The sequence below is a fragment of the Oncorhynchus tshawytscha genome, linkage group LG26, assembly GCF_018296145.1.
Source record: "Oncorhynchus tshawytscha isolate Ot180627B linkage group LG26, Otsh_v2.0, whole genome shotgun sequence".
In the NCBI taxonomy this organism is placed as follows: Eukaryota; Metazoa; Chordata; class Actinopteri; order Salmoniformes; family Salmonidae; genus Oncorhynchus; species Oncorhynchus tshawytscha.
Window position 1 is genome coordinate 39,281,566 of NC_056454.1, and position 21,839 is coordinate 39,303,404.

At 49.4% G+C, this 21,839-nt stretch overlaps 1 protein-coding gene across 1 annotated transcript in view; it reads left to right on the forward strand.

Annotated features, from left to right (window-relative positions):
* LOC112224870 (inactive phospholipase C-like protein 1) overlaps positions 1-21,839 on the forward strand; it is a 131,012-nt gene that overhangs the window by 82,261 nt on the left and 26,912 nt on the right. The window lies entirely within an intron of this gene.

Below are 21,839 nucleotides of genomic sequence, written 5' to 3' on the forward strand. Positions count from 1 at the left end.
GTACCGGTACAGAGTCAGTGTGGAGACTATATATACTGTGGGTACCGGTACAGAGTCAGTGTGGAGGTACAGGGGTACCGGTACAGAGTCAGTGTGGAGGCTATATACAGGGGTACCGGTACAGAGTCAGTGTGGAGGCTATATACAGGGGGTACCGGTACAGAGTCAATGTGGAGGCTATATACAGGGGGTACCGGTACAGAGTCAATGTGGAGGCTATATACAGGGGGTACCGGTACAGAGTCAATGTGGAGGCTATATACAGGGGGTACCGGTACAGAGTCAGTGTGGAGACTATATACAGGGGTACCGGTACAGAGTCAATGTGGAGGCTATATACAGGGGGTACCGGTACAGAGTCAGTGTGGAGACTATATACAGGGGGTACCGGTACAGAGTCAGTGTGGAGACTATATACAGGGGTACCGGTACAGAGTCAGTGTGGAGACTATATACAGGGGGTACCGGTACAGAGTCAATGTGGAGACTATATACAGGGGGTACCGGTACAGAGTCAGTGTGGAGACTATATACAGGGGGTACCGGTACAGAGTCAGTGTGGAGACTATATACAGGGGTACCGGTACAGAGTCAGTGTGGAGACTATATACAGGGGTACCGGTACAGAGTCAGTGTGGAGACTATATACAGGGGTACCGGTACAGAGTCAGTGTGGAGACTATATACAGGGGGTACCGGTACAGAGTCAGTGTGGAGACTATATACAGGGGTACCGGTACAGAGTCAGTGTGGAGGCTATATACAGGGGTACCGGTACAGAGTCAGTGTGGAGACTATATACAGGGGTACCGGTACAGAGTCAGTGTGGAGACTATATACAGGGGGTACCGGTACAGAGTCAATGTGGAGGCTATATACAGGGGTACCGGTACAGAGTCAGTGTGGAGACTATATACAGGGGGTATCGGTACAGAGTCAGTGTGGAGACTATATACAGGGGTACCGGTACAGAGTCAGTGTGATACAGGGGTACCGGTACAGTGTCAATGTGGAGACTATATACAGGGGGTACCGGTACAGAGTCAGTGTGGAGACTATATACAGGGGGTACCGGTACAGAGTCAGTGTGGAGACTATATACAGGGGTACCGGTACAGAGTCAGTGTGGAGACTATATACAGGGGTACCGGTACAGAGTCAGTGTGGAGACTATATACAGGGGTACCGGCACAGAGTCAGTGTGGAGACTATATACAGGGGGTACCGGTACAGAGTCAGTGTGGAGACTATATACAGGGGTACCGGTACAGAGTCAGTGTGGAGGCTATATACAGGGGTACCGGTACAGAGTCAGTGTGGAGACTATATACAGGGGGTACCGGTACAGAGTCAGTGTGGAGACTATATACAGGGGTACCGGTACAGAGTCAATGTGGAGGCTATATACAGGGGTACCGGTACAGAGTCAGTGTGGAGACTATATACAGGGGGTATCGGTACAGAGTCAGTGTGGAGACTATATACAGGGGTACCGGTACAGAGTCAATGTGGAGGCTATATACAGGGGTACCGGTACAGAGTCAGTGTGGAGGCTATATACAGGGGGTACCGGTACAGTGTCAATGTGGAGGCTATATACAGGGGGTACCGGTACAGTGTCAATGTGGAGGCTATATACAGGGGGTACCGGTACAGAGTCAATGTGGAGGCTATATACAGGGGGTACCGGTACAGAGTCAATGTGGAGACTATATACAGGGGTTACCGGTACAGAGTCAATGTGGAGGCTATATACAGGGGTACCGGTACAGAGTCAGTGTGGAGGCTATATACAGGGGGTACCGGTACAGTGTCAATGTGGAGGCTATATACAGGGGGTACCGGTACAGAGTCAATGTGGAGGCTATATACAGGGGGTACCGGTACAGAGTCAATGTGGAGGCTATATACAGGGGGTACCGGTACAGAGTCAATGTGGAGGCTATATACAGGGGTACCGGTACAGAGTCAATGTGGAGGCTATATACAGGGGTACCGGTACAGAGTCAATGTGGAGGCTATATACAGGGGTACCGGTACAGAGTCAATGTGGAGGCTATATACAGGGGGTACCGGTACAGAGTCAATGTGGAGGCTATATACAGGGGGTACCGGTACAGAGTCAATGTGGAGGCTATATACAGGGGGTACCGGTACAGAGTCAGTGTGGAGGCTATATACAGGGGTATCGGTACAGAGTCAGTGTGGAGACTATATACAGGGGTACCGGTACAGAGTCAATGTGGAGGCTATATACAGGGGTACCGGTACAGAGTCAGTGTGGAGGCTATATACAGGGGTACCGGTACAGTGTCAATGTGGAGGCTATATACAGGGGGTACCGGTACAGTGTCAATGTGGAGGCTATATACAGGGGGTACCGGTACAGAGTCAATGTGGAGGCTATATACAGGGGTACCGGTACAGAGTCAATGTGGAGGCTATATACAGGGGTACCGGTACAGAGTCAGTGTGGAGACTATATACAGGGGGTACCGGTACAGAGTCAATGTGGAGGCTATATACAGGGGGTACCGGTACAGAGTCAATGTGGAGGCTATATACAGGGGGTACCGGTACAGAGTCAATGTGGAGGCTATATACAGGGGGTACCGGTACAGTCAATGTGGAGACTATATACAGGGGGTACCGGTACAGAGTCAATGTGGAGGCTATATACAGGGGGTACCGGTACAGAGTCAATGTGGAGGCTATATACAGGGGGTACCGGTACAGAGTCAGTGTGGAGGCTATATACAGGGGTACCGGTACAGAGTCAGTGTGGAGGCTATATACAGGGGTACCGGTACAGAGTCAATGTGAGGACTATATACAGGGGTACCGGTACAGAGTCAGTGTGGAGACTATATACTGTGGGTACCGGTACAGAGTCAGTGTGGAGGCTATATACAGGGGTACCGGTACAGAGTCAATGTGGAGGCTATATACAGGGGGTACCGGTACAGAGTCAGTGTGTAGGCTATATACAGGGGTACCGGTACAGAGTCAATGTGGAGGCTATATACAGGGGTACCGGTACAGAGTCAGTGTGGAGGCTATATACAGGGGGTACCGGTACAGAGTCAATGTGGAGGCTATATACAGGGGGTACCGGTACAGAGTCAATGTGGAGGCTATATACAGGGAGTACCGGTACAGAGTCAATGTGGAGGCTATATACAGGGGGTACCGGTACAGAGTCAATGTGGAGGCTATATACAGGGGTACCGGTACAGAGTCAGTGTGGAGGCTATATACAGGGGGTACCGGTACAGAGTCAGTGTGGAGGCTATATACAGGGGGTACCGGTACAGAGTCAGTGTGGAGGCTATATACAGGGGTACCGGTACAGAGTCAATGTGGAGGCTATATACAGGGGGTACCGGTACAGAGTCAATGTGGAGGCTATATACAGGGGGTACCGGTACAGAGTCAATGTGGAGGCTATATACAGGGGTACCGGTACAGAGTCAGTGTGGAGGCTATATACAGGGGTATCGGTACAGAGTCAGTGTGGAGACTATATACAGGGGGTACCGGTACAGAGTCAATGTGGAGGCTATATACAGGGGTACCGGTACAGAGTCAGTGTGGAGGCTATATACAGGGGTACCGGTACAGTGTCAATGTGGAGGCTATATACAGGGGTACCGGTACAGTGTCAATGTGGAGGCTATATACAGGGGGTACCGGTACAGAGTCAATGTGGAGGCTATATACAGGGGGTACCGGTACAGAGTCAATGTGGAGGCTATATACAGGGGTACCGGTACAGAGTCAGTGTGGAGACTATATACAGGGGGTACCGGTACAGAGTCAATGTGGAGGCTATATACAGGGGTACCGGTACAGAGTCAATGTGGAGGCTATATACAGGGGTACCGGTACAGAGTCAATGTGGAGGCTATATACAGGGGTACCGGTACAGAGTCAATGTGGAGGCTATATACAGGGGGTACCGGTACAGAGTCAATGTGGAGGCTATATACAGGGGGTACCGGTACAGAGTCAATGTGGAGGCTATATACAGGGGGTACCGGTACAGAGTCAATGTGGAGGCTATATACAGGGGTACCGGTACAGAGTCAGTGTGGAGGCTATATACAGGGGGTACCGGTACAGAGTCAGTGTGGAGGCTATATACAGGGGGTACCGGTACAGAGTCAATGTGAGGACTATATACAGGGGTACCGGTACAGAGTCAGTGTGGAGACTATATACTGTGGGTACCGGTACAGAGTCAGTGTGGAGGCTATATACAGGGGTACCGGTACAGAGTCAATGTGGAGGCTATATACAGGGGTACCGGTACAGAGTCAGTGTGTAGGCTATATACAGGGGGTACCGGTACAGAGTCAATGTGGAGGCTATATACAGGGGGTACCGGTACAGAGTCAGTGTGGAGGCTATATACAGGGGTACCGGTACAGAGTCAATGTGGAGGCTATATACAGGGAGTACCGGTACAGAGTCAATGTGGAGGCTATATACAGGGGTACCGGTACAGAGTCAATGTGGAGGCTATATACAGGGGGTACCGGTACAGAGTCAGTGTGGAGGCTATATACAGGGGTACCGGTACAGAGTCAGTGTGGAGGCTATATACAGGGGTACCGGTACAGAGTCAGTGTGGAGGCTATATACAGGGGGTACCGGTACAGAGTCAGTGTGGAGACTATATACAGGGGGTACCGGTACAGAGTCAGTGTGGAGACTATATACAGGGGTACCGGTACAGAGTCAGTGTGTGAGACTATATACAGGGGTACCGGTACAGAGTCAGTGTGGAGACTATATACAGGGGTACCGGTACAGAGTCAGTGTGGAGACTATATACAGGGGTACCGGTACAGAGTCAGTGTGGAGACTATATACAGAGTCAGTGGGACTATATACAGGGGTACCGGTACAGAGTCAGTGTGGAGACTATATACAGGGGGTACCGGTACAGAGTCAGTGTGGAGACTATATACAGGGGGTACCGGTACAGAGTCAGTGTGGAGACTATATACAGGGGTACCGGTACAGAGTCAGTGTGGAGACTATATACAGGGGTACCGGTACAGAGTCAGTGTGGAGACTATATACAGGGGGTACCGGTACAGGGGTGGAGACTATATACAGGGGTACAGAGTCAATGTGGAGGCTATATACAGGGGTACCGGTACAGAGTCAGTGTGGAGACTATATACAGGGGTATCGGTACAGAGTCAGTGTGGAGACTATATACAGGGGGTACCGGTACAGAGTCAATGTGGAGGCTATATACAGGGGGTACCGGTACAGAGTCAGTGTGGAGACTATATACAGGGGGTAGTCCGGTACAGAGTCAATGTGGAGGCTATATACAGGGGTACCGGTACAGAGTCAGTGTGGAGACTATATACAGGGGGTACCGGTACAGAGTCAGTGTGGAGACTATATACAGGGGTACCGGTACAGAGTCAGTGTGGAGACTATATACAGGGGGTACCGGTACAGAGTCAGTGTGGAGACTATATACAGGGGGTACCGGTACAGAGTCAATGTGGAGGCTATATACAGGGGTACCGGTACAGAGTCAATGTGGAGGCTATTTACAGGGGGTACCGGTACAGAGTCAGTGTGGAGACTATATACAGTGGTTACCGGTACAGAGTCAATGTGGAGGCTATATACAGGGGTACCGGTACAGAGTCAGTGTGGAGACTATATACAGGGGTACCGGTACAGAGTCAGTGTGGAGGCTATATACAGGGGGTACCGGTACAGAGTCAATGTGGAGGCTATATACTGTGGGTACCTGTACAGAGTCAGTGTGGAGGCTATATACAGGGGGTACCGGTACAGAGTCAGTGTGGAGACTATATACAGGGGGTACCGGTACAGAGTCAATGTGGAGGCTATATACAGGGGTACCGGTACAGAGTCAATGTGGAGGCTATATACAGGGGGTACCGGTACAGAGTCAATGTGGAGGCTATATACAGGGGGTACCGGTACAGAGTCAATGTGGAGGCTATATACAGAGGGGTACCGGTACTGAGTCAATGTGGAGGCTATATACAGGGGGTACCGGTACAGAGTCAATGTGCGGGGCACCGGTATTGTGGTAATATGTACATGTAGGTAGAGTTAAAGTGACTATGCATAGATTATAAACAGAGAGTAGCAGCAGTGTAAAAGAGCCCTTTGATTAGCTGTTCAGGAGTGTTATGGCTTCGAGGTAGAAGCTGTTTAGAAGCCTCTTGGACCTAGACTTGGCACTCCGGTACCGCTTGCCGTGCGGTAGCAGAGATAACAGTCTATGATTAGGGTAGCTGGAGTCTTAGACAATTTTTTAGGGCCTTCCTCTGACACTGCTTGGTATACAGAGGTCCTAGATGGCAGTTGAATGAGAGGAGAGGAGAGGATGGAGAGAGGAGAGGATGGAGAGAGGTCGGAGGCCATGATGACATCTCTTATATGCGTGACTAAACAGTGTAGTATTGTCTCATACTACTCTCTACTCTCTCCTTCCTCTACTCTCTCCTCTAATCAAATCAAATCAACTTTATTTATATAGCCCTTCGTACATCAGCTGATATCTCAAAGTGCTGTACAGAAACCCAGCCTAAAACAGCAAGCAATGCAGGTGTAGAAGCACGGTGGCTAGGAAAAACTCCCTAGAAAGGCCAAAACCTAGGAAGAAACCTAGAGAGGAACCAGGCTATGAGGCTACCAGGCTATGACTGATGGCGGGATGAGGAGATTATAACAGAACATGGCCCAAATGTTCATAAATGACCAGCATGGTCAAATAATAGGTCTGGGACAGGTAGCACGTCCGGTGCACAGGTCAGGATTTCATAGCCGCAGGCAGAACAGTTGAAACTGGAGCAGCAGCATGGCCAGGTGGACTGGGGACAGCAAGGAGTCATCATGCCAGGTAGTCCTGAGGCATGGTCCTACGGCTCAGGTCCTCCGAGAGAGAGAAACTCTCTCTGTCCTCTACTCGCTCCTTCCTCTCCCCGTCCTCTATTCTCTCTGTCCTCTACTCTCCTTCCTCTCCCCATCCTCTACTCTCTCTGTCCTCTACTCTCTCCTTCCTCTACTCTCTCCTTCCTCTACTCTCTCCTTCCTCTACTCTCTCCATCCTCTACTCTCTCTGTCCTCTACTCTCCTTCCTCTTCCCATCCTCTACTCTCTCTGTCCTCTACTCTCTCCTTCTTCTACTCTCTCCTTCCTCTACTCTCTCCTCTACTCTCTCTGTCCTCTCTCCTTCCTATCCTCTCTCCTTCCTCTACTCTCTCCATCCTCTACTCTCTCTATCCTCTCTCCTTCCTTTACTCTCTCTGTCCTCTACTCTCTCCATCCTCTACTCTCTCCTTCCTCTACTCTCTCCTTCCTCTACTCTCTCCTTCCTCTACTCTCTCCTTCCTCTACTCTCTCCTTCCTCTACTCTCTCCATCCTCTACTCTCTCCAACCTCTACTCTCTCCATCCTCTACTCTCTCCATCCTCTACTCTCTCCTCTCCTCTCCATCCTCTACTCTCTCCATCCTCTACTCTCTCTCTCCATCCTCTACTCTCTCCTCTACTCTCTCCTTCCTCTACTCTCTCCTTCCTCTACTCTCTACTCTCTCCTTCCTCTACTCTCCCCTTCCTCTACTCTCTCCTTCCTCTACTCTCCCCTTCCTCTACTCTCTCCTTCCTCTACTCTCTCCTTCCTCTCTCTCTCCTTCCTCTACTCTCTGTTCTCTACTCTCTCCTTCCTCTACTCTCTCCTTCCTCTACTCTCTCCTCTCTCCTTCCTCTACTCTCTCCTTCCTCTACTCTCTCCTTCCTCTCTCTCTCCTTCCTCTACTCTCTCCTTCCTCTACTCTCTCCTCTCCTTCCTCTACTCTCCCCTTCCTCCTTCCCCTTCCTCTACTCTCTCCTTCCTCTACTCTCTCCTTCCTCTACTCTCTCCTTCCTCTACTCTCTACTCTCTCCTTCCTCCTCTCCTTCCTCTCTCTCTACTCTCTCCTTCCTCTCTCCCTCTCTCCTCTAATCCTCTCTCTCCTTCCTCTACTCTTTTCTCTTTCGTCTACTCTCTCCATCCTCTACTCTCTCCTCTACTCTCTCCTTCATCTACTCTCTCCTTCCTCTGCTCTCTACTCTCTCTTTACTCGACTCTCTCCTTCCTCTACTCTCTCCTTCCTCTTTTCTCTCCATCTCTCCTTCCTCTACTCTCTCCTTCCTCTCCCCATCCTCTACTCTCTCCGTCCTCTACTCTCTCTGTCCTCTACTCTCTCCTTCCTCTCCCCATCCTCTACTCTCTCCGTCCTCTACTCTCTCTGTCCTCTACTCTCTCTTTCTTCTACTCTCTCCTTCCTCTACTCTCTCCTTCCTCTACTCTCTCTGTTCTCTACTCTCTCCTTCCTGTCCCCATCCTCTACTCTCTCTGTCCTCTACTCTCTCCTTCCTCTCCCCATCCTCTACTCTCTCCGTCCTCTACTCTCTCTGTCCTCTACTCTCTCCTTCCTCTCCCCATCCTCTCTCTCTCTGTCCTCTACTCTCTCTCTACTCTCTCCATCCTCTACTCTCTCCTTCCTCTCCCCATCCTCTTCTCTCTCTGTCCTCTACTCTCTCATTCCTCTACTCTGTCCATCCTCTACTCTCTCCATCCTCTACTCTCTCCTTCCTCTACTCTCTCCTTCCTCTCCCCATCCTCTTCTCTCTCTGTCCTCTACTCTCTCCTTCCTCTACTCTCTCCTCTACTCTCTCCTTCCTCTATTCTCTCCTTGCTCTACTCTCTCTGTCCTCTACTCTCTCCGTTCTCTACTCTCTCCGTCCTCTACTCTCTCCGTCCTCTACTCTCTCCGTCCTCTACTCTCTCCTTCCTCTCCCCATCCTCTTCTCTCTCTGTCCTCTACTCTCTCATTCCTCTACTCTGTCCTTCCTCTACTCTCTCCGTCCTCTACTCTCTCTCCATCCTCTACTCTCTCCGTCATCTACTCTCTCCTTCCTCTACTTTCTCCTTCCTCTACTCTTCTCTCTCCTTCCTCTCCTCTCTCCTTCCTCTACTCTCTCCTTCCTCTACTCTCTCTGTCCTCTACTCTGTCCGTCCTCTACTCTCTCCATCCTCTACTCTCTCCTTCCTCTCCCCATCCTCTTCTCTCTCTGTTCTCTACTCTCTCATTCCTCTACTCTGTCCGTCCTCTACTCTCTCCGTCCTCTACTCTCTCTGTCCTCTACTCGCCTTCCTCTCCCCATCCTCTACTCTCTCTGTCCTCTACTCTCGCTGTCCTCTACTCTCGTTGTCCTCTACTCTCGTTGTCCTCTACTCTCTCCTTCCTCTACTCGCTCCTTCCTCTACTCTCTCCTTCCTCTACTCTCTCCTTCCTCTACTGTCTCCTTCCTCCACTCTCTCCTTCCTCCACTCTCTCCTTCCTCTACTCTCTCCTTCCTCCGCTCTCTCCTTCCTCTGCTCTCTCCTTCCTCTGCTCTCTCCTTCCTCTACTCTCTCCTTCCTCTACTCTCTCCTTCCTCTTCTCTCTCCTTCTCTCCTTCCTCTACTCTCTCCTTCCTCTTCTCTCTCAATCCTCTACTCTCTCCGTCATCTACTCTCTCCTTCCTCTACTCTCTCCTTCCTCTCCTCTCTCCATCCTCTACTCTCTCCTTCCTCTACTCTCTCCATCTCTCCTTCCTCTACTCTCTCCTTCTTCTTCTCTCTCCATCTTCTACTCTCTCCTTCCTCTCCCCATCCTCTTCTCTCTCTGTCCTCTACTCTCTCCGTCCTCTTCTCTCTCTGTCCTCTACTCTCTCATTCCTCTACTCTCTCCGTCCTCTACTCTCTCCGTCCTCTCCCCATCCTCTACTCTCTCCTTCCTCTACTGTCTCCGTCCTCTACTCTCTCCGTCCTCTACTCTCTCCGTCCTCTACTCTCTCTGTCCTCTACTCTCTCCGTCCTCTACTCTACTCTGTCCTCTACTCTCTCCTTCCTCTCCCCATCCTCTTCTCTCTCTGTCCTCTACTCTCTCATTCCTCTACTCTGTCCGTCCTCTACTCTCTCCGTCCTCTACTCTCTCTGTCCTCTACTCGCCTTCCTCTCCCCATCCTCTACTCTCTCTGTCCTCTACTCTCGCTGTCCTCTACTCTCTCTGTCCTCTACTCTCTCCTTCCTCTACTCTTCTCTCTCCTTCCTCTACTCTCTCCTTCCTCTACTCTTCTCTCTCCTTCCTCTACTCTACTCTCTCCTTCCTCTACTCTCTCCTTCCTCTACTCTCTCCTTCCTCTACTCTCTCCATCTTCTACTCTCTCCTTCCTCTACTCTCTCCTCTACTCTCTCTGTCCTCTACTCTTTCCTTCTTCTACTCTCTCCTTCCTCTACTCTCTCCATCCTCTACTCTCTCTATCCTCTCTCCTTCCTATCCTCTCTCCTTCCTCTACTCTCTCCATCCTCTACTCTCTCTATCCTCTCTCCTTCCTTTACTCTCTCTGTCCTCTACTCTCTCCATCCTCTACTCTCTCCTTCCTCTACTCTCTCCTTCCTCTACTCTCTCCTTCCTCTACTCTCTCCTTCCTCTACTCTCTCCTTCCTCTACTCTCTCCATCCTCTACTCTCTCCAACCTCTACTCTCTCCATCCTCTACTCTCTCCATCCTCTACTCTCTCCTTCCTCTCCTCTCTCCATCCTCTACTCTCTCCATCCTCTACTCTCTCCTCTACTCTCCCCATCCTCTACTCTCCCCATCCTCTACTCTCTCCTTCCTCTACTCTCTCCTTCCTCTACTCTCTACTCTCTCCTTCCTCTACTCTCCCCTTCCTCTACTCTCTCCTTCCTCTACTCTCCCCTTCCTCTACTCTCTCCTTCCTCTACTCTCTCCTTCCTCTACTCTCTCCTTCCTCTACTCTCTCCTTCCTCTACTTTCTCCTTCCTCTACTCTCTCCTTCCTCTACTCTCTCCTCTCTCCTTCCTCTACTCTCCCCTTCCTCTACTCTCTCCTTCCTCTACTCTCTCCTTCCTCTACTCTCTCCTTCCTCTACTCTCTACTCTCTCCTTCCTCTACTCTCCCCTTCCTCTACTCTCTCCTTCCTCTACTCTCCCCTTCCTCTACTCTTTCCGTCGTCTACTCTCTCCATCCTCTACTCTCTCCTCTACTCTCTCCTTCATCTACTCTCTCCTTCCTCTGCTCTCTACTCTCTCTTTACTCGACTCTCTCCTTCCTCTACTCTCTCCTTCCTCTTTTCTCTCCATCTCTCCTTCCTCTCCCCATCCTCTACTCTCTCCGTCCTCTACTCTCTCTGTCCTCTACTCTCTCCTTCCTCTCCCCATCCTCTACTCTCTCCGTCCTCTACTCTCTCTGTCCTCTACTCTATTCTTCCTCTCCCCATCCTCTACTCTCTCTGTCCTCTACTCTCTCTGTCCTCTACTCTCTCTTTCTTCTACTCTCTCCTTCCTCTACTCTCTCCTTCCTCTACTCTCTCTGTTCTCTACTCTCTCCTTCCTGTCCCCATCCTCTACTCTCTCTGTCCTCTACTCTCTCCTTCCTCTCCCCATCCTCTACTCTCTCCGTCCTCTACTCTCTCTGTCCTCTACTCTCTCCTTCCTCTCCCCATCCTCTACTCTCTCTGTCCTCTACTCTGTCCGTCCTCTACTCTCTCCATCCTCTACTCTCTCCTTCCTCTCCCCATCCTCTTCTCTCTCTGTCCTCTACTCTCTCATTCCTCTACTCTGTCCATCCTCTACTCTCTCCATCCTCTACTCTCTCCTTCCTCTACTCTCTCCTTCCTCTCCCCATCCTCTTCTCTCTCTGTCCTCTACTCTCTCCTTCCTCTACTCTCTCCTCTACTCTCTCCTTCCTCTATTCTCTCCTTGCTCTACTCTCTCTGTCCTCTACTCTCTCCGTTCTCTACTCTCTCCGTCCTCTACTCTCTCCGTCCTCTACTCTCTCCGTCCTCTACTCTCTCCGTCCTCTACTCTCTCCTTCCTCTCCCCATCCTCTTCTCTCTCTGTCCTCTACTCTCTCATTCCTCTACTCTGTCCTTCCTCTACTCTCTCCGTCCTCTACTCTCTCTCCATCCTCTACTCTCTCCGTCATCTACTCTCTCTTCCTTCCTCTACTTTCTCCTTCCTCTACTCTTCTCTCTCCTTCCTCTCCTCTCTCCTTCCTCTACTCTCTCCTTCCTCTACTCTTTCTGTCCTCTACTCTGTCCGTCCTCTACTCTCTCCATCCTCTACTCTCTCCTTCCTCTCCCCATCCTCTTCTCTCTCTGTCCTCTACTCTCTCATTCCTCTACTCTGTCCGTCCTCTACTCTCTCCGTCCTCTACTCTCTCTGTCCTCTACTCGCCTTCCTCTCCCCATCCTCTACTCTCTCTGTCCTCTACTCTCGCTGTCCTCTACTCTCTCTGTCCTCTACTCTCTCCTTCCTCTACTCTTCTCTCTCCTTCCTCTACTCTTCTCTCTCCTTCCTCTACTCTCTCCTTCCTCTACTCTCTCCTTCCTCTACTCTCTCCTTCCTCTACTCTCTCCTTCCTCTACTCTTCTCTCTCCTTCCTCTACTCTCTCCATCTCTCCTTCCTCTACTCTCTCCTTCCTCTTCTCACTCCATCTTCTACTCTCTCCTTCCTCTCCCCGTCCTCTTCTCTCTCTGTCCTCTACTCTCTCATTCCTCTACTCTGTCCGTCCTCTACTCTCTCTGTCCTCTACTCGCCTTCCTCTCCCCATCCTCTACTCTCTCTGTCCTCTACTCTCGCTGTCCTCTACTCTCGTTGTCCTCTACTCTCGTTGTCCTCTACTCTCTCCTTCCTCTACTCGCTCCTTCCTCTACTCTCTCCTTCCTCTACTCTCTCCTTCCTCTACTGTCTCCTTCCTCCACTCTCTCCTTCCTCCACTCTCTCCTTCCTCTACTCTCTCCTTCCTCCGCTCTCTCCTTCCTCTGCTCTCTCCTTCCTCTGCTCTCTCCTTCCTCTACTCTCTCCTTCCTCTACTCTCTCCTTCCTCTTCTCTCTCCTTCTCTCCTTCCTCTACTCTCTCCTTCCTCTTCTCTCTCAATCCTCTACTCTCTCCGTCATCTACTCTCTCCTTCCTCTACTCTCTCCTTCCTCTCCTCTCTCCATCCTCTACTCTCTCCTTCCTCTACTCTCTCCATCTCTCCTTCCTCTACTCTCTCCTTCTTCTTCTCTCTCCATCTTCTACTCTCTCCTTCCTCTCCCCATCCTCTTCTCTCTCTGTCCTCTACTCTCTCCGTCCTCTTCTCTCTCTGTCCTCTACTCTCTCATTCCTCTACTCTCTCCGTCCTCTACTCTCTCCGTCCTCTCCCCATCCTCTACTCTCTCCTTCCTCTACTGTCTCCGTCCTCTACTCTCTCCGTCCTCTACTCTCTCCGTCCTCTACTCTCTCTGTCCTCTACTCTCTCCGTCCTCTACTCTACTCTGTCCTCTACTCTCTCCTTCCTCTCCCCATCCTCTTCTCTCTCTGTCCTCTACTCTCTCATTCCTCTACTCTGTCCGTCCTCTACTCTCTCCGTCCTCTACTCTCTCTGTCCTCTACTCGCCTTCCTCTCCCCATCCTCTACTCTCTCTGTCCTCTACTCTCGCTGTCCTCTACTCTCTCTGTCCTCTACTCTCTCCTTCCTCTACTCTTCTCTCTCCTTCCTCTACTCTCTCTCCTTCCTCTACTCTTCTCTCTCCTTCCTCTACTCTTCTCTCTCCTTCCTCTACTCTCTCCTTCCTCTACTCTCTCCTTCCTCTACTCTCTCCTTCCTCTACTCTTCTCTCTCCTTCCTCTACTCTCTCCATCTCTCCTTCCTCTACTCTCTCCTTCCTCTTCTCACTCCATCTTCTACTCTCTCCTTCCTCTCCCCGTCCTCTTCTCTCTCTGTCCTCTACTCTCTCATTCCTCTACTCTGTCCGTCCTCTACTCTCTCTGTCCTCTACTCGCCTTCCTCTCCCCATCCTCTACTCTCTCTGTCCTCTACTCTCGCTGTCCTCTACTCTCGTTGTCCTCTACTCTCGTTGTCCTCTACTCTCTCCTTCCTCTACTCGCTCCTTCCTCTACTCTCTCCTTCCTCTACTCTCTCCTTCCTCTACTGTCTCCTTCCTCCACTCTCTCCTTCCTCCACTCTCTCCTTCCTCTACTCTCTCCTTCCTCCGCTCTCTCCTTCCTCTGCTCTCTCCTTCCTCTGCTCTCTCCTTCCTCTACTCTCTCCTTCCTCTACTCTCTCCTTCCTCTTCTCTCTCCTTCTCTCCTTCCTCTACTCTCTCCTTCCTCTTCTCTCTCAATCCTCTACTCTCTCCTTCCTCTACTCTCTCCTTCCTCTACTCTCTCCTTCCTCTACTCTTCTCTCTCCTTCCTCTCCTCTCTCCATCCTCTACTCTCTCCTTCCTCTACTCTCTCCATCTCTCCTTCCTCTACTCTCTCCTTCTTCTTCTCTCTCCATCTTCTACTCTCTCCTTCCTCTCCCCATCCTCTTCTCTCTCTGTCCTCTACTCTCTCCGTCCTCTTCTCTCTCTGTCCTCTACTCTCTCATTCCTCTACTGTCTCCGTCCTCTACTCTCTCCGTCCTCTACTCTCTCCGTCCTCTACTCTCTCCGTCCTCTACTCTCTCTGTCCTCTACTCTCTCCGTCCTCTACTCTACTCTGTCCTCTACTCTCTCCGTCCTCTACTCTCTCTGTCCTCTACTCTCTCCTTCCTCTACTCTCTCTGTCCTCTACTCTCTCTGTCCTCTACTCTCTCCGTCCTCTACTCTCTCCGTCCTCTACTCTCTCCGTCCTCTACTCTCTCTGTCCTCTACTCTCTCTGTCCTCTACTCTCTCCGTCCTCTACTCTCTCCATCCTCTACTCTCTCCGTCCTCTACTCTCTCCTTCCTCTACTCTCCTCTTCCTCGCCTCTACTCTCTCCGTCCTCTACTTTCTCCATCCTCTACTCTCTCCTTCCTCTACTCCTTCCTCGCCTCTACTATCTCCATCCTCTCCTCTTGCTATCTTCTACTCTCTCCTCTCCTTCCTCTCCACTAATCTCCATCATCTCCTCTACTTTTTTTTTAAATCTCTCGCTCCTCTCATTCAACTTCCTCTCCTTCTTCTCTGTGATTTTCCTCTGCCCTCACTCTCTTATCCTTTCTAGAATTGACTCTGTTCTCCTTTCACCCCCCCTCGCCACTTCTCTCTTTGCCCTCACTTTCTTTTTTTCTCTGGCCCCACTATCTATGTTTCCATCTTATGTTTCCTCCATCTCTCCATCTGTGCTCCATTCTGGTCGAAGCTCAATAATGTAGAGGAAAAACAACTAAAACAAAGAGAGAGTGCTTAGGGTTGGGGGATTAACACTAGGTGATATATGCTCTTTTAGGCTGAACCGTGGTGAATTAAAAGCTTTATGGCCTGTTGTCATGGTTTCCAGGAGGACATAATACAGTATGTCACCACGCGGGAGGGTTGACCTGTTTTCCCGTGCCCTCTGGGGGAACTAATGCCATATACTGTGACACAGGGCCCGCTGTTCCTGTTAAAGCTGTGCCCTGGACAGTCCCGCCCTGTCCTGCCTTGTCCTGCCCCGTCCACCTAAATACCCGCTGACCTGGTTCATACTAAGCCTGGCTGTCTGTCCGCTGTCTGTCCGCTGTCTGTCCGCACATTGTCAAAGCCTCCATCTTAAAAAACTATTTTGTTGAACAGAATTGGAGACAGTAGATCCAATTTTGATAAACTCCCATATCTACTGGGTGAAATATCACAGTGTGCCATCACAGCAGCAAGATGTGTGACCTGTTGCCACAAGAAAAGGGCAACCAGTAAAGAACAAACACCATTGTAAATACAACCCATATTTATGCTCATTTATAATATGACATTTGTAATGTCTTTATTGTTTTGAAACTTCTGTATGTATAATGTTTACTGTTCATTTTTATTGTTTATTTCACTTTTGTATATTATCTACCTCACTTGCTCTGGCAATGTTAACACATGTTTCCCATGCCAATAAAGCCCCTTGAATTGAATTGACAGTAGATACTAGGTCAAACTCTCTCATGATGTGGGAAAATGTTGAATATCGGTATCATGACTTGTGCCACGAATGCTAAAATGTTAGGATGTGGAAGCCGTGCCAGGGACACTACACTAAAGCCTGTGTGTCTGCTTACAGGGGCAGGAAACCAATATGTAATTTTGTTATTTGGTTGAACTATCCCTTTAAGCTGGGGTCACAGTCTGGTCTTAGTTGAGTGGTGAAAGTATAATTGACATGGGAGTATAGCCTGACCGATGTTCCAGAGGGTTCTGTCCAGGTTTGAGCTCTCAGCTAGCCGTGGCTCTGGTCCTCTGTAGAATAAGAAGGATGAGGACATTCTCCTCAGGTCTGGGCTGCTGTGACATGTCTCTCTGTCTGGGTCTCTGTTAGGGAAGGATGAGAACATTCTCCTCAGGTCTGGGCTGCTACGGCATGTCTCTCTGTCTGGGTCTCTGTTAGGGAAGGATGAGAACATTCTCCTCGGGTCTGGGCTGCTGTGGCATGTCCCTCTGTCTGGGTCTCTGTTAGGGAAGGGAAGAATCTGCAGCTCAGGTTTCTCTACTGTGTATTATTGGCCAGGCAATGGATGTCAAGTCACACACACACACACACACACACACACACACACACACACACAGCGCGGTCACACGCACGCATGCAGACACATACACTTCCCTGTGTGGTTCGGTGTGTGTGGGTAGTCAAATCAAATTTTATTACCAGATGTTAATGCGAGTGTAGCGAAATGCTTGTGCTTCTAGTTCCGACAATGCAGTAATAACCAACGAGTAATCTAACCTAACAATTCCACAACTACTACCTTATACACGCAAGTGTAAAGGAATAGTCAAAAGCTGTACTCTTGAGTCCAACTCCATACTAGGAGGTAGAGGGAAAAACTCCCATTGTTAAAACCACTTTAGTGCAGGGTACAGCAGTAGATGATGTCATAGTGGTTGTTGTCGTCCTGGTCCTGGTCCTATTAGTAGGCCAGAGGGGGGGCCTACGAAGCAAGCTAGATCCATCTACTCAGGGTTTTCTAAAGCTAACCAGCTTCAGTTAGCTTCACATTCCAGCTCAGGCTTCATCCGTACTACGATGGTGGATAATGCTGGTCCGCCTGCCGCTAACTGTAGCAGGCTTGTGACGGCGCATCCTAGTCCAACGCCCAACTCTTCATTGAGACAGTGCTGAAACATCAATCCATGGGTGTATTACTTCCGGCGCCGACAGAGATGGCCGCCTCGCTTCGCGTTCCTAGGAAACTATGCAGTTTTTTGTTTTTTTACGTGTTATTTCTTACACTAGTACCCCAGGTCATCTTAGGTTTCATTACATACAGTCGAGAAGAACTACTGAATATAAGATCAGCGTCAACTCACCATCAGTACGACCAAGAATATGTTTTTCGCGACGCGGATCCTGTGTTCTGCCTTACAAACAGGACAACGGAGTGGATCCCATGCAGCGACCCAAAAAAACGACTCAGAAAAAGAGGGAAACGAGGCGGTCTTCTGGTCAGACTCCGGAGACGGGCACACCGTGCACCACTCCCTATCATTCTTCTTGCCAATGTCCAGTCTCTTGACAACAAGGTTGATGAAATCCGAGCAAGGGTAGCATTCCAGAGGGACATCAGAGACTGTAACGTTCTCTGCTTCACGGAAACATGGCTCACTGGAGAGACGCTATCCGAAGCGGTGCAGCCAACGGGTTTCTCCACGCATCGCGCCGACAGAAACAAACATCTTTCTGGTAAGAAGAGGGGCGGGGGCGTATGCCTTATGACTAACGTGACATGGTGTGATGAAAGAAACATACAGGAACTCAAATCCTTCTGTTCACCTGATTTAGAATTCCTCACAATCAAATGTAGACCGCATTATCTACCAAGAGAATTCTCTTCGATTATAATCACAGCCGTATATATCCCCCCCAAGCAGACACATCGATGGCTCTGAACGAACTTTATTTAACTCTCTGCAAACTGGAAACGATTTATCCGGAGGCTGCATTCATTGTAGCTGGGGATTTTAACAAGGCTAATCTGAAAACAAGACTCCCTAAATTTTATCAGCATATCGATTGCGCAACCAGGGGTGGAAAGACCTTGGATCATTGTTACTCTAACTTCCGCGACGCATATAAGGCCCTGCCCCGCCCCCTTTCGGAAAAGCTGACCACGACTCCATTTTGTTGATCCCTGCCTACAGACAGAAACTAAAACAAGAGGCTCCCACGCTGAGGTCTGTTCAACGCTGGTCTGACCAAGCTGACTCCACACTCCAAGACTGCTTCCATCACGTGGACTGGGAGATGTTTCGTATTGCGTCAGATAACAACATTGACGAATACGCTGATTCGGTGTGCGAGTTCATTAGAACGTGCGTTGAAGATGTCGTACCCATAGCAACGATTAAAACATTCCCTAACCAGAAACCGTGGATTGATGGTAGCATTCGTGTGAAACTGAAAGCGCGAACCACTGCTTTTAATCAGGGCAAGGTGTCTGGTAACATGACTGAATACAAACAGTGCAGCTATTCCCTCCGCAAGTTTATTAAACAAGCTAAGCGTCAGTACAGAGACAAAGTAGAATCTCAATTCAACGGCTCAGACACAAGAGGCATGTGGCAGGGTCTACAGTCAATCACGGACTACAGGAAGAAATCCAGCCCAATCACGGACCAGGATGTCTTGCTCCCAGGCAGACTAAATAACTTTTTTGCCCGCTTTGAGGACAATGCAGTGCCACTGACACGGCCTGCAATGAAAACATGCGGTCTCTCCTTCACTGCAGCCGAGGTGAGTAAGACATTTAAACGTGTTAACCCTCGCAAGGCTGCAGGCCCAGACGGCAGCCCCAGCCGCGCCCTCAGAGCATGCGCAGACCAGCTGGCCGGTGTGTTTACGGACATATTCAATCAATCCCTATACCAGTCTGCTGTTCCCACATGCTTCAAGAGGGCCACCATTGTTCCTGTTCCCAAGAAAGCTAAGGTAACTGAGCTAAACGACTACCGCCCCGTAGCACTCACATCCGTCATCATGAAGTGCTTTGAGAGACTAGTCAAGGACCATATCACCTCCACCCTACCTGACACCCTAGACCCACTCCAATTTGCTTACCGCCCAAATAGGTCCACAGACGATGCAATCTCAACCACACTGCACACTGCCCTAACCCATCTGGACAAGAGGAATACCTATGTGAGAATGCTGTTCATCGACTACAGCTCGGCATTCAACACCATAGTACCCTCCAAGCTCGTCATCAAGCTCGAGACCCTGGGTCTCGACCCCGCCCTGTGCAACTGGGTACTGGACTTCCTGACGGGCCGCCCCCAGGTGGTGAGGGTAGGCAACAACATCTCCTCCCCGCTGATCCTCAACACTGGGGCCCCACAAGGGTGCGTTATGAGCCCTCTCCTGTACTCCCTGTTCACCCACGACTGCGTGGCCACGCGCGCCTCCAACTCAATCATCAAGTTTGCGGACGACACAACAGTGGTAGGCTTGATTACCAACAACGACGAGACGGCCTACAGGGAGGAGGTGAGGGCCCTCGGAGTGTGGTGTCAGGAAAATAACCTCACACTCAACGTCACCAAAACTAAGGAGATGATTGTGGACTTCAGGAAACAGCAGAGGGAACACCCCCCTATCCACATCGATGGAACAGTAGTGGAGAGGGTAGCAAGTTTTAAGTTCCTCGGCATACACATCACAGACAAACTGAATTGGTCCACTCACACAGACAGCATCGTGAAGAAGGCGCAGCAGCGCCTCTTCAACCTCAGGAGGCTGAAGAAATTCGGCTTGTCGCCAAAAGCACTCACAAACTTCTACAGATGCACAATCGAGAGCATCCTGGTGGGCTGTATCACCGCCTGGTACGGCAACTGCTCCGCCCTCAACCGTAAGGCTCTCCAGAGGGTAGTGAGGTCTGCACAACGCATCACCGGGGGCAAACTACCTGCCCTCCAGGACACCTACACCACCCGATGTTACAGGAAGGCCATAAAGATCATCAAGGACATCAACCACCCGAGCCACTGCCTGTTCACCCCGCTATCATCCATAAGGCGAGGTCAGTACAGGTGCATCAAAGCTGGGACCGAGAGACTGAAAAACAGCTTCTATCTCAAGGCCATCAGACTGTTAAACAGCCACCACTAACATTGAGTGGCTGCTGCCAACACACTGACACTGACTCAACTCCAGCCACTTTAATAATGGGAATTGATGGGAAATGATGTAAATATATCACTAGCCACTTTAAACAATGCTACCTTATATAATGTTACTTACCCTACATTATTCATCTCATATGCATACGTATATACTGTACTCTATATCATCGACTGTATCCTTATGTAATACATGTATCACTAGCCACTTTAACTATGCCACTTTGTTTACATACTCATCTCATATGTATATACTGTACTCGATACCATCTACTGTATCTTGCCTATGCTGCTCTGTACCATCACTCATTCATATATCCTTATGTACATATTCTTTATCCCCTTACACTGTGTATAAGACAGTAGTTTTGGAATTGTTAGTTAGATTACTTGTTGGTTATTACTGCATTGTCGGAACTAGAAGCACAAGCATTTCGCTACAATCGCATTAACATCTGCTAACCATGTGTATTTGACAAATAATATTTGATTTGATTTGAGTTAGTGCCAAATGTTCATTTGTGCCGAAATTAGAAAAGTTATCTTGCAAATTCAGCAGGCTATGGTGTGACAGGCTGTTAGAAGTGCCATCTTTATTTGAGTGCTTATCGTTACTGCCATTTGGTGTGCTTACCAATACACAAGCACCTTTTCCCCCACTCCTATCAATATTTATTCATCTATTGGTTCTTTATCAGGCTCCTGAGTGGCACAGCGGTCTGTAACACTGCATCTCAGTGCAAGAGGTTCAAATCCAGGCTGTATCACATCCGGGCGTGATCGGGAGTCCCATAAGGCAGTGCACATTTGTCCCAGCGTCATCCAGGTTTGGCCGGGGGAGGCTGTCATTGTAAATAAGAATTTGTTCATAATAACTGACTTGCCTCCTTAAATAAAGGTCAAATAAACAAAATATATTTATTTTTGTAACAAAAAAAAAAGCATCTCCAGCGCCCGTATCACTCTGTCACATGGCCAGAAACTGCACCATTTAGTTTCTCTCCGTCGCCCACACACTTTTAACATTTAGATAATAAAGCATTTGACCTTTCCATTGTGTTAACGATGGAGGATTGGTTCACTTCCAGTTTTAAAGTATATGTTTTTTCAAGATGATTGAGGAGAAAAGTATGGTCCAACCCAACTTGTATCTCACTGCACCTCATATGTCTTGTCTTGGAATATGCAGACAGACGTGTTAGAAGTACATTTACATTGTAATACTTCTGACAGACAACTTTCTAACTCCGTCCATAACTTTTGGACTTTATAGCATCCCCAGAAGGCAGGGATTATTGAGTCATTTAAGCAATAAGGCCCGAGGGGGTGTGGTATATGGCCAATATACCACGGCTAAGGGATGTTCTTACTCACAACACAACGTGGAGTGCTTGGACACAGCCCTTAGCTGTGGTATATTGGCCATATACCACATACCCCCGATATGCCTTATTGCTATTATAAACTGGTTACCAACATAATTAGAGCAGTAAAAATACATGTTTTGTCATACCTGTGATATATGGTCTGATATATTATGGCTGTCAGCCAATCAGAATTCAGGGCACGAACCACCCAGTGTATAATGTTAGTTTTACACTTAAGGTGAGCCACTTTCGTATGAGCTTATTGCACAATTACACAAGGTCCAACTGAAATTTGACTTCCGCTTTTATCCCAACTCCTCT